Here is a 12,177-nt window from a genome sequence, read left to right as displayed (position 1 = left end):
AGCCACCTTCAGTCTGCTGCTGGACAGCCAGCAGCAGCAGCAGCAGGAGAGGTATGTAATCAGGAGCCCTCCTGCTAAGGGTAGACAGCTGCTCGTTCCACCCCACCCCCCGCCTTAATTGGTTCTCCTCCCTTCCAACGGTGTTGAGGCGGGTGGGAACAGCAGGGGGTGAAGGTGCTGTGTTTAAAGAGGTGGAGTTATGCAGATCTAAAACGCGTGGATTGCAGCAGCAGCAAGCCGAAAAGTGCAGGCATGTAAGGGATCTAGAGGTTGACAACATGTCTTCTTAACGGGAGTCCAGGAGCTCATCTCCACAAATGGACTTTTCAGGATCCTTGGGTGGCTCCGTAGTTTGAAACCAATTCTGGTTATCGCTTCTCGGCCTTTTGGCTAAGATCAAGTGTAGTATCTGTTCTTATCAGTTTAATATCTGATACGTCCCCTATCTGGGGACCATATATTAAATGGATTTTTAGAACAGGGAGATGGAAAAAGAGCTTGCTCTGTCCACTCCAACCATTGACCTGGTATTGCAGTATCTCCAGGACCGGTGCACCCCTTCTTTAATGCAGTTTCTAAAATCAGAAAGAATTGAATTCAATGTTTTTTGTTCATTTTGCTTGTTTGTCGGATTTTGGGATGGACTCTTTGGCTTTGCTTTTCTTCTCCTCATTGGATTTTTCATGTTCAAAGTTGCAGAAGCCAGATTACAAGCTCATTTTGGTTCAACTTCAGCAACTGTGCATTGCATTGCCATGTAATGTGATGCAATGCTATCTTTCTAGCTCTCCCTTTTTACTTCCTTTTTGATAAACAGACATATTAGGCAAGCATTTTGGAGCTTTCACCTAAATAACTACAGGTGGTGAGATAAGCTGCACAATATAATTGACCTTTCAGTATATTGTTGCACACACACCATCTATTTAGCAAATGCCCTTGTTATCAACAGCAGCCTTTTAAACTCACCTGAGCTAACAGGTATGTGCGCTGGTTACTCTGCTGCGCTTAAAATTTCTTTTTTGGTTTGCTACAATGCCTTTTCTGAAACGTTGTCTCCTTCTGCTGGAACACTGACTTCTTTCATTTAATGCCTGCAGACTATAAAAGAGAACCCAACCCAAAAAGTTTGGTTGATTAGTCTGTGGCATTCTGTTAAACTGTTGCTTATGGCGGTCTCTGTGAGCTTTCTCAGCGACATTCAGCCAGCCAGGTATCCTGCCTGCAGTAGATGGAATGTGGCAATGGAACGCTGGCTGCGCGTGTCATAATAGGCTCTGAGCCTTTATATACCTGTGCACAGCAGCAGCCACCTTCAGTCTGCTGCTGGACAGCCAGCAGCAGCAGCAGCAGGAGAGGTATGTAATCAGGAGCCCTCCTGCTAAGGGTAGACAGCTGCTCGTTCCACCCCACCCCCCGCCTTAATTGGTTCTCCTCCCTTCCAACGGTGTTGAGGCGGGTGGGAACAGCAGGGGGTGAAGGTGCTGTGTTTAAAGAGGTGGAGTTATGCAGATCTAAAACGCGTGGATTGCAGCAGCAGCAAGCCGAAAAGTGCAGGCATGTAAGGGATCTAGAGGTTGACAACATGTCTTCTTAACGGGAGTCCAGGAGCTCATCTCCACAAATGGACTTTTCAGGATCCTTGGGTGGCTCCGTAGTTTGAAACCAATTCTGGTTATCGCTTCTCGGCCTTTTGGCTAAGATCAAGTGTAGTATCTGTTCTTATCAGTTTAATATCTGATACGTCCCCTATCTGGGGACCATATATTAAATGGATTTTTAGAACAGGGAGATGGAAAAAGAGCTTGCTCTGTCCACTCCACGCATTGACCTGGTATTGCAGTATCTCCAGGACCGGTGCACCCCTTCTTTAATGCAGTTTCTAAAATCAGAAAGAATTGAATTCAATGTTTTTTGTTCATTTTGCTTGTTTGTCGGATTTTGGGATAGACTCTTTGGCTTTGCTTTTCTTCTCCTCATTGGATTTTTCATGTTCAAAGTTGCAGAAGCCAGATTACAAGCTCATTTTGGTTCAACTTCAGCAACTGTGCATTGCATTGCCATGTAATGTGATGCAATGCTATCTTTCTAGCTCTCCCTTTTTACTTCCTTTTGGATAAACAGACATATTAGGCAAGCATTTTGGAGCTTTCACCTAAATAACTACAGGTGGTGAGATAAGCTGCACAATATAATTGACCTTTCAGTATATTGTTGCACACACACCATCTATTTAGCAAATGCCCTTGTTATCAACAGCAGCCTTTTAAACTCACCTGAGCTAACAGGTATGTGCGCTGGTTACTCTGCTGCGCTTAAAATTTCTTTTTTGGTTTGCTACAATGCCTTTTCTGAAACGTTGTCTCCTTCTGCTGGAACACTGACTTCTTTCATTTAATGCCTGCAGACTATAAAAGAGAACCCAACCCAAAAAGTTTGGTTGATTAGTCTGTGGCATTCTGTTAAACTGTTGCTTATGGCGGTCTCTGTGAGCTTCTCAGCGACATTCAGCCAGCCAGGTATCCTGCCTGCAGTAGATGGAATGTGGCAATGGAACGCTGGCTGCGCGTGTCATAATAGGCTCTGAGCCTTTATATACCTGTGCACAGCAGCAGCCACCTTCAGTCTGCTGCTGGACAGCCAGCAGCAGCAGCAGCAGGAGAGGTATGTAATCAGGAGCCCTCCTGCTAAGGGTAGACAGCTGCTCGTTCCACCCCACCCCCCGCCTTAATTGGTTCTCCTCCCTTCCAACGGTGTTGAGGCGGGTGGGAACAGCAGGGGGTGAAGGTGCTGTGTTTAAAGAGGTGGAGTTATGCAGATCTAAAACGCGTGGATTGCAGCAGCAGCAAGCCGAAAAGTGCAGGCATGTAAGGGATCTAGAGGTTGACAACATGTCTTCTTAACGGGAGTCCAGGAGCTCATCTCCACAAATGGACTTTTCAGGATCCTTGGGTGGCTCCGTAGTTTGAAACCAATTCTGGTTATCGCTTCTCGGCCTTTTGGCTAAGATCAAGTGTAGTATCTGTTCTTATCAGTTTAATATCTGATACGTCCCCTATCTGGGGACCATATATTAAATGGATTTTTAGAACAGGGAGATGGAAAAAGAGCTTGCTCTGTCCACTCCACCCATTGACCTGGTATTGCAGTATCTCCAGGACCGGTGCACCCCTTCTTTAATGCAGTTTCTAAAATCAGAAAGAATTGAATTCAATGTTTTTTGTTCATTTTGCTTGTTTGTCGGATTTTGGGATGGACTCTTTGGCTTTGCTTTTCTTCTCCTCATTGGATTTTTCATGTTCAAAGTTGCAGAAGCCAGATTACAAGCTCATTTTGGTTCAACTTCAGCAACTGTGCATTGCATTGCCATGTAATGTGATGCAATGCTATCTTTCTAGCTCTCCCTTTTTACTTCCTTTTGGATAAACAGACATATTAGGCAAGCATTTTGGAGCTTTCACCTAAATAACTACAGGTGGTGAGATAAGCTGCACAATATAATTGACCTTTCAGTATATTGTTGCACACACACCATCTATTTAGCAAATGCCCTTGTTATCAACAGCAGCCTTTTAAACTCACCTGAGCTAACAGGTATGTGCGCTGGTTACTCTGCTGCGCTTAAAATTTCTTTTTTGGTTTGCTACAATGCCTTTTCTGAAACGTTGTCTCCTTCTGCTGGAACACTGACTTCTTTCATTTAATGCCTGCAGACTATAAAAGAGAACCCAACCCAAAAAGTTTGGTTGATTAGTCTGTGGCATTCTGTTAAACTGTTGCTTATGGCGGTCTCTGTGAGCTTCTCAGCGACATTCAGCCAGCCAGGTATCCTGCCTGCAGTAGATGGAATGTGGCAATGGAACGCTGGCTGCGCGTGTCATAATAGGCTCTGAGCCTTTATATACCTGTGCACAGCAGCAGCCACCTTCAGTCTGCTGCTGGACAGCCAGCAGCAGCAGCAGCAGGAGAGGTATGTAATCAGGAGCCCTCCTGCTAAGGGTAGACAGCTGCTCGTTCCACCCCACCCCCCGCCTTAATTGGTTCTCCTCCCTTCCAACGGTGTTGAGGCGGGTGGGAACAGCAGGGGGTGAAGGTGCTGTGTTTAAAGAGGTGGAGTTATGCAGATCTAAAACGCGTGGATTGCAGCAGCAGCAAGCCGAAAAGTGCAGGCATGTAAGGGATCTAGAGGTTGACAACATGTCTTCTTAACGGGAGTCCAGGAGCTCATCTCCACAAATGGACTTTTCAGGATCCTTGGGTGGCTCCGTAGTTTGAAACCAATTCTGGTTATCGCTTCTCGGCCTTTTGGCTAAGATCAAGTGTAGTATCTGTTCTTATCAGTTTAATATCTGATACGTCCCCTATCTGGGGACCATATATTAAATGGATTTTTAGAACAGGGAGATGGAAAAAGAGCTTGCTCTGTCCACTCCACGCATTGACCTGGTATTGCAGTATCTCCAGGACCGGTGCACCCCTTCTTTAATGCAGTTTCTAAAATCAGAAAGAATTGAATTCAATGTTTTTTGTTCATTTTGCTTGTTTGTCGGATTTTGGGATGGACTCTTTGGCTTTGCTTTTCTTCTCCTCATTGGATTTTTCATGTTCAAAGTTGCAGAAGCCAGATTACAAGCTCATTTTGGTTCAACTTCAGCAACTGTGCATTGCATTGCCATGTAATGTGATGCAATGCTATCTTTCTAGCTCTCCCTTTTTACTTCCTTTTGGATAAACAGACATATTAGGCAAGCATTTTGGAGCTTTCACCTAAATAACTACAGGTGGTGAGATAAGCTGCACAATATAATTGACCTTTCAGTATATTGTTGCACACACACCATCTATTTAGCAAATGCCCTTGTTATCAACAGCAGCCTTTTAAACTCACCTGAGCTAACAGGTATGTGCGCTGGTTACTCTGCTGCGCTTAAAATTTCTTTTTTGGTTTGCTACAATGCCTTTTCTGAAACGTTGTCTCCTTCTGCTGGAACACTGACTTCTTTCATTTAATGCCTGCAGACTATAAAAGAGAACCCAACCCAAAAAGTTTGGTTGATTAGTCTGTGGCATTCTGTTAAACTGTTGCTTATGGCGGTCTCTGTGAGCTTCTCAGCGACATTCAGCCAGCCAGGTATCCTGCCTGCAGTAGATGGAATGTGGCAATGGAACGCTGGCTGCGCGTGTCATAATAGGCTCTGAGCCTTTATATACCTGTGCACAGCAGCAGCCACCTTCAGTCTGCTGCTGGACAGCCAGCAGCAGCAGCAGCAGGAGAGGTATGTAATCAGGAGCCCTCCTGCTAAGGGTAGACAGCTGCTCGTTCCACCCCACCCCCCGCCTTAATTGGTTCTCCTCCCTTCCAACGGTGTTGAGGCGGGTGGGAACAGCAGGGGGTGAAGGTGCTGTGTTTAAAGAGGTGGAGTTATGCAGATCTAAAACGCGTGGATTGCAGCAGCAGCAAGCCGAAAAGTGCAGGCATGTAAGGGATCTAGAGGTTGACAACATGTCTTCTTAACGGGAGTCCAGGAGCTCATCTCCACAAATGGACTTTTCAGGATCCTTGGGTGGCTCCGTAGTTTGAAACCAATTCTGGTTATCGCTTCTCGGCCTTTTGGCTAAGATCAAGTGTAGTATCTGTTCTTATCAGTTTAATATCTGATACGTCCCCTATCTGGGGACCATATATTAAATGGATTTTTAGAACAGGGAGATGGAAAAAGAGCTTGCTCTGTCCACTCCACGCATTGACCTGGTATTGCAGTATCTCCAGGACCGGTGCACCCCTTCTTTAATGCAGTTTCTAAAATCAGAAAGAATTGAATTCAATGTTTTTGTTCATTTTGCTTGTTTGTCGGATTTTGGGATGGACTCTTTGGCTTTGCTTTTCTTCTCCTCATTGGATTTTTCATGTTCAAAGTTGCAGAAGCCAGATTACAAGCTCATTTTGGTTCAACTTCAGCAACTGTGCATTGCATTGCCATGTAATGTGATGCAATGCTATCTTTCTAGCTCTCCCTTTTTACTTCCTTTTGGATAAACAGACATATTAGGCAAGCATTTTGGAGCTTTCACCTAAATAACTACAGGTGGTGAGATAATCTGCACAATATAATTGACCTTTCAGTATATTGTTGCACACACACCATCTATTTAGCAAATGCCCTTGTTATCAACAGCAGCCTTTTAAACTCACCTGAGCTAACAGGTATGTGCGCTGGTTACTCTGCTGCGCTTAAAATTTCTTTTTTGGTTTGCTACAATGCCTTTTCTGAAACGTTGTCTCCTTCTGCTGGAACACTGACTTCTTTCATTTAATGCCTGCAGACTATAAAAGAGAACCCAACCCAAAAAGTTTGGTTGATTAGTCTGTGGCATTCTGTTAAACTGTTGCTTATGGCGGTCTCTGTGAGCTTCTCAGCGACATTCAGCCAGCCAGGTATCCTGCCTGCAGTAGATGGAATGTGGCAATGGAACGCTGGCTGCGCGTGTCATAATAGGCTCTGAGCCTTTATATACCTGTGCACAGCAGCAGCCACCTTCAGTCTGCTGCTGGACAGCCAGCAGCAGCAGCAGCAGGAGAGGTATGTAATCAGGAGCCCTCCTGCTAAGGGTAGACAGCTGCTCGTTCCACCCCACCCCCCGCCTTAATTGGTTCTCCTCCCTTCCAACGGTGTTGAGGCGGGTGGGAACAGCAGGGGGTGAAGGTGCTGTGTTTAAAGAGGTGGAGTTATGCAGATCTAAAACGCGTGGATTGCAGCAGCAGCAAGCCGAAAAGTGCAGGCATGTAAGGGATCTAGAGGTTGACAACATGTCTTCTTAACGGGAGTCCAGGAGCTCATCTCCACAAATGGACTTTTCAGGATCCTTGGGTGGCTCCGTAGTTTGAAACCAATTCTGGTTATCGCTTCTCGGCCTTTTGGCTAAGATCAAGTGCAGTGATCTAACGGTTGCTGCCTTGGTCTCGGCTAGGAGGTGCCTGGGGTACCCGACTTGTTGGCCTTGGGGGATCGCTCTCTCTTAACGGAGGGAGCTTCACCCCCTTGCAGCTATTGGCAGGTCGGCTTAGTCCCCGGACAACGGGGAGCGATCGCGTCTTGTCTTCGGGGCGACCCGAGGAAATAAGGGCGTTTTCCTTTGCTGAGCTTTATCGCTTAGTGGGCTGTGTAAGTTCTTGGGGTACCCCTCCCTCGGTCTTGGGTTTGTTCCTGCTTTTGTGGGATTCATTCCCTTGTTACTATTGGGTGAGGGCTTAGTCCCTGAGGGCCGAAAATGCCTTTTTCTTTTGGATTTGCGGTGGGGGAGACTCCACTGCGACAGTCCATTAGAATCATGGTGGATGAATGCCAGCGCCATGAGAAGAATCTGCAGTACATCGTGCATGAGATTCTTTTTGGGTTCTTCCACCTGGAGCGAGATAAGATCCTGTGTCTTTACGATCAGGAATTCCGTGGGCGATATACCATTTCCTTTATGGCTAAATCATGCTGTGATAATATCCATGCAGCACTGATGGTTGCGGACAAGGACGATGAGAGACTGAACGGGCTGAGCTTTGACTTCCTGTACGGTGAAGAGGAAGTACCCTTGGTGATCTTCATGTACAGCCCATTCGTCTCTGAGGGCGATATCGAAACCTTTTTGAAGCGTTACTGCAAGTCAGTGCGCTTCTCACATGATATCCTCAACTCCCAGCGCTTCTGGAATGGGAAGAGGAAATACCTGGTGAAGTTCCATCCAGATCAGAGCGGCATTGGTGGTCTTCACCACCCGCCTGCTAATTTTGCCATTGGTAATGTCAGGGGATTCCTACGCTACCCAGGAATGCCCCTTCAATGCCGGAATTGTCATGAATATGGGCATACACGAGAAAATTGTACAAGGGCTCATGTAGTCTTTTGCAACAAGTGCGGTAAGAGTGGGCACACCTCCGCTACGTGTGACTCTGAGATCGTATGTAACCTATGTGGGAAGGCAGGTCACGCCTTCAGGAATTGTCCGAGCAAAAAGTCAAAAACATATGACATGTTTAAGTCAGGTCAACTGACTATCCAAGAATACTTCGGAGGGAGTATTACTACACCTGCCCCTGGACCTGGGTTGGCGCACGCTGACGGGTCCGGACCAAATCCTTCAACGGCTCCGCCAGAGGGCCCGCTGGTAGTTCCACAGAAGGACGGTCGTAGGGGTTCCATAAGATTAACCGAGGGTTCGCTCTCTGTGGAATTGATCGATGTTCTGGCTCTAGATGTTGCCGTATCTCAGAGTCAAGAGGAAGGGTCCTCATCCAGCATGAATGCACCACCGGCATTATGTGGAACTGAGGAGACCTCTAGTACCCCGATTAAGCAAGCACCCAGATTCGCCACACCATCATCGGTGATCTTGGGTAAGGGCAAAAAGGGTACGCTCCTTAATCGATCAACCAGTGTGTCGGAAAGAGAGACCTCTAGGGCGCGAAGTAAAAAGGACCCGGCTAAGACCCAGTCGAGCCCTGGTCCTCGAACCAGAAGTCGCAGTAGTTCCGTGACCAGACCAGAGGACAAGACGACCCAGAGGGATGACACCCGTTCCATAGACCAGACCGCCATGAGGACTGCAGATGCACAGGACTTGGAAAAGATGGACAGCTCCCAGCCTCTGAAAAGGCAACGGGAGGACGTAAAGCAACCTGATATCCAAAGAAAACACGGATGTCGAGGTCCAGATGAGGAGCCAAAAGTGGATGATGCCTTTTTGCCTGCTTCAGATCCCGGTAATATTAAACAAATCCTGACCCCTGGAGATGCGGAGGAGGAGGTGCCGTGTATTGACTTCTTCCCATCTTCAGATCCTGATTCTTCTTAATGTCTGTTCCTCTTAAAATCTCCTCACTAAATGTGAGGTCCCTAAAGAGCCCTACACGTAGGGCTGCTTTATTTTCTTATTTAGAGACATTGGACTTTGATTTCTGCTTTCTACAAGAATGTGGTATACAGAGTAATTTAAATTATAAGGACTTAAAAGAAGACTGGAAACTGGGCGCTTCTGTGTGGTCCGGTGCTAATGACTGTCGTGCTGCCGGAGTTGGACTACTTTGCCGTGGACATTCTACCATCATTCAATCTGTGACTGAAATTATACCTGGCAGAGCTATTTTAATACATCTTGTTTTTAATGGACTTTCTTTACGTTTATTAAATGTGTACGCTCCTCCTGGGAAGCAGGAAAGGGCGGATTTACTTGAAATATTGCCATTATTTTGTGTTGGGTCAACCCCCCTGCTAGTGGGAGGAGATTTTAATTGTTTACGTGATGGGGAATCCCGGCAGGGTGGGGATGTGAATCGTAAAGACCGTACCTCCTATTTGTTGAAAAGTTTAATTGATGATTTTAGATTACAGGACTGCTGGAAGGAACTCTTGCCGGCGGATCCAGGTGTTACATGGTCCAATGGAAGAGTTTCTTCTAGAATTGATTTCATATTTGCTTCTACTGCCTTTAAACCTTGTAAATGTTTTCTTTTATCTAATTTATTCTCTGATCATAAAGTTTTATCTGTGTTTTTAGAGTTAGCAGGGGAACAAAATACCTCAAGAGGCCCATGGAGATTAAATACAACTCTCCTAGAGGATATTGATATTCAAAAGAGGTTTGTGCAGGCCTACCAGTGCTGGCAATCAAAGAGAGACCCCCGCGCCTCGATGCTGGATTGGTGGGAGAGCATTAAACCTAAGATTAAATTATTTTTTATTAAGGCAGGGAAAATGAAAGCAAAAAAGAAAAAGCAGTGGTTTTATGTTTTTAATATGAGATTACAAGTACTCTTTAAACTAAAAGAAGTTGGTATTGATGTGGATGATGATATTGCAAATCTTAAGTCTGAAATAAAAAATGCTCTTAATGAAAAAGGAAAACAAATAATTTTTAACTCCCATGTACAGCACCTGGAGGAAGGAGAGAAATGCTCCCGATTCTTCTTCAAAAAGGTAATGGGGAGGAGGGATGCAATACTAAATCTTGAAGGTGAAAATGATATTAAGGGTATGTTAGGAAAAGCTTTTAATTTTTATCAACTTCTTTTTAACACTAAAGTTATAGATCCATCCTTTTTAGAGTATGCTATTAATTCCCTTGATTTTAAGTTAGATATTTTAGACCAGGGTATTTTATCTAGGGATCTCACCAGTGAGGAACTTTTACAGATTTTTAAAAGTTTCTCCAGTGGGAAAGCCCCTGGGGAAGACGGTCTACCGATTGAGTTTTATCTGACTTTTTGGGGAATTTTAAAGAACGATATGTTTTTATTGTTTAAAGAAGCTTTTAATACTAATAAATTACCCCCATCTTGGAGGAGAGGTCTGGTATCTTTAATATATAAAAAAGGGGATAGGAGCCAACTTAAAAACTGGCGGCCTATTACGCTTTTAAACCTTGATTATAAAATTTTAGCTAAACTTATTGCAGTCCGTTTAAAACCCTTTATAGCCAAATTAATTCACCCTAACCAGGTATGTGGTGTTCCCGGAAGAACCATAGCTGAGTCCCTCAACATAATTAGGGATACCATATGGTATTCAAAAGAGAGAAGTCAAAACCTTGCTATTTTATCCTTAGACTTTGAAAAAGCTTTTGACAGGGTATCGCATGAATTTCTTTTTATGGTTCTTAAAAAAATGGCGTTTCCAGAGAAAATTTTAACCCGCATTATGCTTTTATATCATTCTTGTTTTAGTCAAATTTCTGTAAATGGGTTTTTAACGAAGGGGGTTCCTCTATTATCAGGGGTGAAACAAGGGTGCCCTCTCTCACCACTGCTCTTTATCTGTGTTATGGAACCACTATTAACCATACTGAGAAAAGATAAAGTAATTAAAGGGGTACCTATTCCCGGGAGTAGGGGTATGCAACTTAAAGCCCTAAGTTACATGGATGATGTTACCATACTATGTCCAGATTCCACATCTCTGAGGAGGGTATTGAGAAACACACAATTTTTCTGTGAAGCCTCAGGTTTTAAATTAAATATAGATAAATGTGACTGTTTTAATGTGGGGGGATGGGACTCCTCTTTGACCCCTGGGATAGTGATACAGAAAAATCACATAAAAATTTTAGGAATTATTTTTAACCAAGCCAATGAGGGGGACCCTAACTGGGACTCTGCAATGGATAAAATAGAAAAAAAGATCTCATTGTGGAATTTAAGGAACCTTAGTATGGAAGGTAAAATTTTAATTATTAAAGCTGTTTTAATTCCCATTATGTTGTATGTTGCAATGGTGTTTCCCCCTTCCAATTTACAAATCAAGAAAGTAACAAGAATTGTTTTTATGTTTTTATGGGGTTCAAAAATGGAAAAGTTAAAAAGAGATCTGATGTACAAATGTAAATCTAATGGAGGTAAAGATGTACCCAATTTTTTTACCTTTTTCCATATAAAGTATTTCTGCTTCTGTTTTAAGGTTTTTAAATCTGATGGCATTTTTAGTTATTTTTTAAAATATGCAGCAGGAATGATTTTTAAAAGGTGGTTTAGCCTACCTTTAAGTTCTCCTGTGCTCCTGTGCCCACCTAAACAGTATGTGATACTTGAGAAAACGGTCAGACTTCTAGGTCTCCAGGAATTGGAGCCTGATATATTGGGGGACCAAAGGAAGGTATCTATTGCTTGCAGACACTCTGAGGACACAATTCCTGTCTCCAATTTTTCACAGGCAAGGTCCAAAACGGTGTGGCGAAATGTGTACGGGAAATATCTTGCAAATGTACACAAGGACCTTGCCTGGGCTATCGTCCACCAGTGCCTCCCTACCCGTGAGTTTCAACATAGGCGGGGGCTGGTGGCGAGAGCCAAATGTCCAAGAGATATATGCGGGGAAAGTGAGTCTGTATTGCATCTCTTTTGGAATTGTCATTTTGCACAGGAGGTTTGGAGAAAGGTAGGCCCACTTTTAAAATGGGCATGTGGCCTGAAAGATTTTAATCACTTTTATGTCTTTTATGGTCTTTTTAAGTGTCCAAATTTTAAACAATTCCGAGTTGCCTGGATTATTATTAATTGTTTTAAAAATGCCATGTGGAAAGTTAGAAATATTTTACTCTTCAAACATGATCATATTGATTCAACAGACTGTATAAAAATTGCTTTAAGTGAAATGTATATTTACTATCTCAGAGATAAAAAACTGTATGGAGCAA

At 44.0% G+C, this 12,177-nt stretch overlaps 5 non-coding genes across 5 annotated transcripts; all 5 read left to right on the top strand.

The window, feature by feature from the left end:
- The first annotated feature begins 370 nt into the window (after window positions 1-370).
- Window positions 371-561, top strand: LOC141179600 (U2 spliceosomal RNA). The gene has a single exon (XR_012255600.1). It is a non-coding gene; the product is annotated as a U2 spliceosomal RNA (small nuclear RNA).
- A 1,116-nt stretch (window positions 562-1,677) lies between these two features.
- LOC141180215 (U2 spliceosomal RNA) lies at window positions 1,678-1,868 on the top strand. The gene has a single exon (XR_012255982.1). It is a non-coding gene; the product is annotated as a U2 spliceosomal RNA (small nuclear RNA).
- A 1,115-nt stretch (window positions 1,869-2,983) lies between these two features.
- Window positions 2,984-3,174, top strand: LOC141179569 (U2 spliceosomal RNA). Its single transcript, XR_012255571.1, has one exon. It is a non-coding gene; the product is annotated as a U2 spliceosomal RNA (small nuclear RNA).
- A 1,115-nt stretch (window positions 3,175-4,289) lies between these two features.
- LOC141180214 (U2 spliceosomal RNA) lies at window positions 4,290-4,480 on the top strand. The gene has a single exon (XR_012255981.1). It is a non-coding gene; the product is annotated as a U2 spliceosomal RNA (small nuclear RNA).
- Window positions 4,481-5,595: 1,115 nt separating this feature from the next.
- LOC141180213 (U2 spliceosomal RNA) lies at window positions 5,596-5,786 on the top strand. Its single transcript, XR_012255980.1, has one exon. It is a non-coding gene; the product is annotated as a U2 spliceosomal RNA (small nuclear RNA).
- Window positions 5,787-12,177: the final 6,391 nt, after the last annotated feature.

The sequence above is a fragment of the Phyllobates terribilis genome, unplaced genomic scaffold (assembly GCF_046119375.1).
Source record: "Phyllobates terribilis strain yellow unplaced genomic scaffold, ASM4611937v1 Scaffold_30__1_contigs__length_15301838, whole genome shotgun sequence".
Classification (NCBI taxonomy): Eukaryota; Metazoa; Chordata; class Amphibia; order Anura; family Dendrobatidae; genus Phyllobates; species Phyllobates terribilis.
The sequence above is the reverse complement of the archived record's forward strand: the minus strand, read 5'-3'. Positions and strand labels throughout refer to the sequence as shown.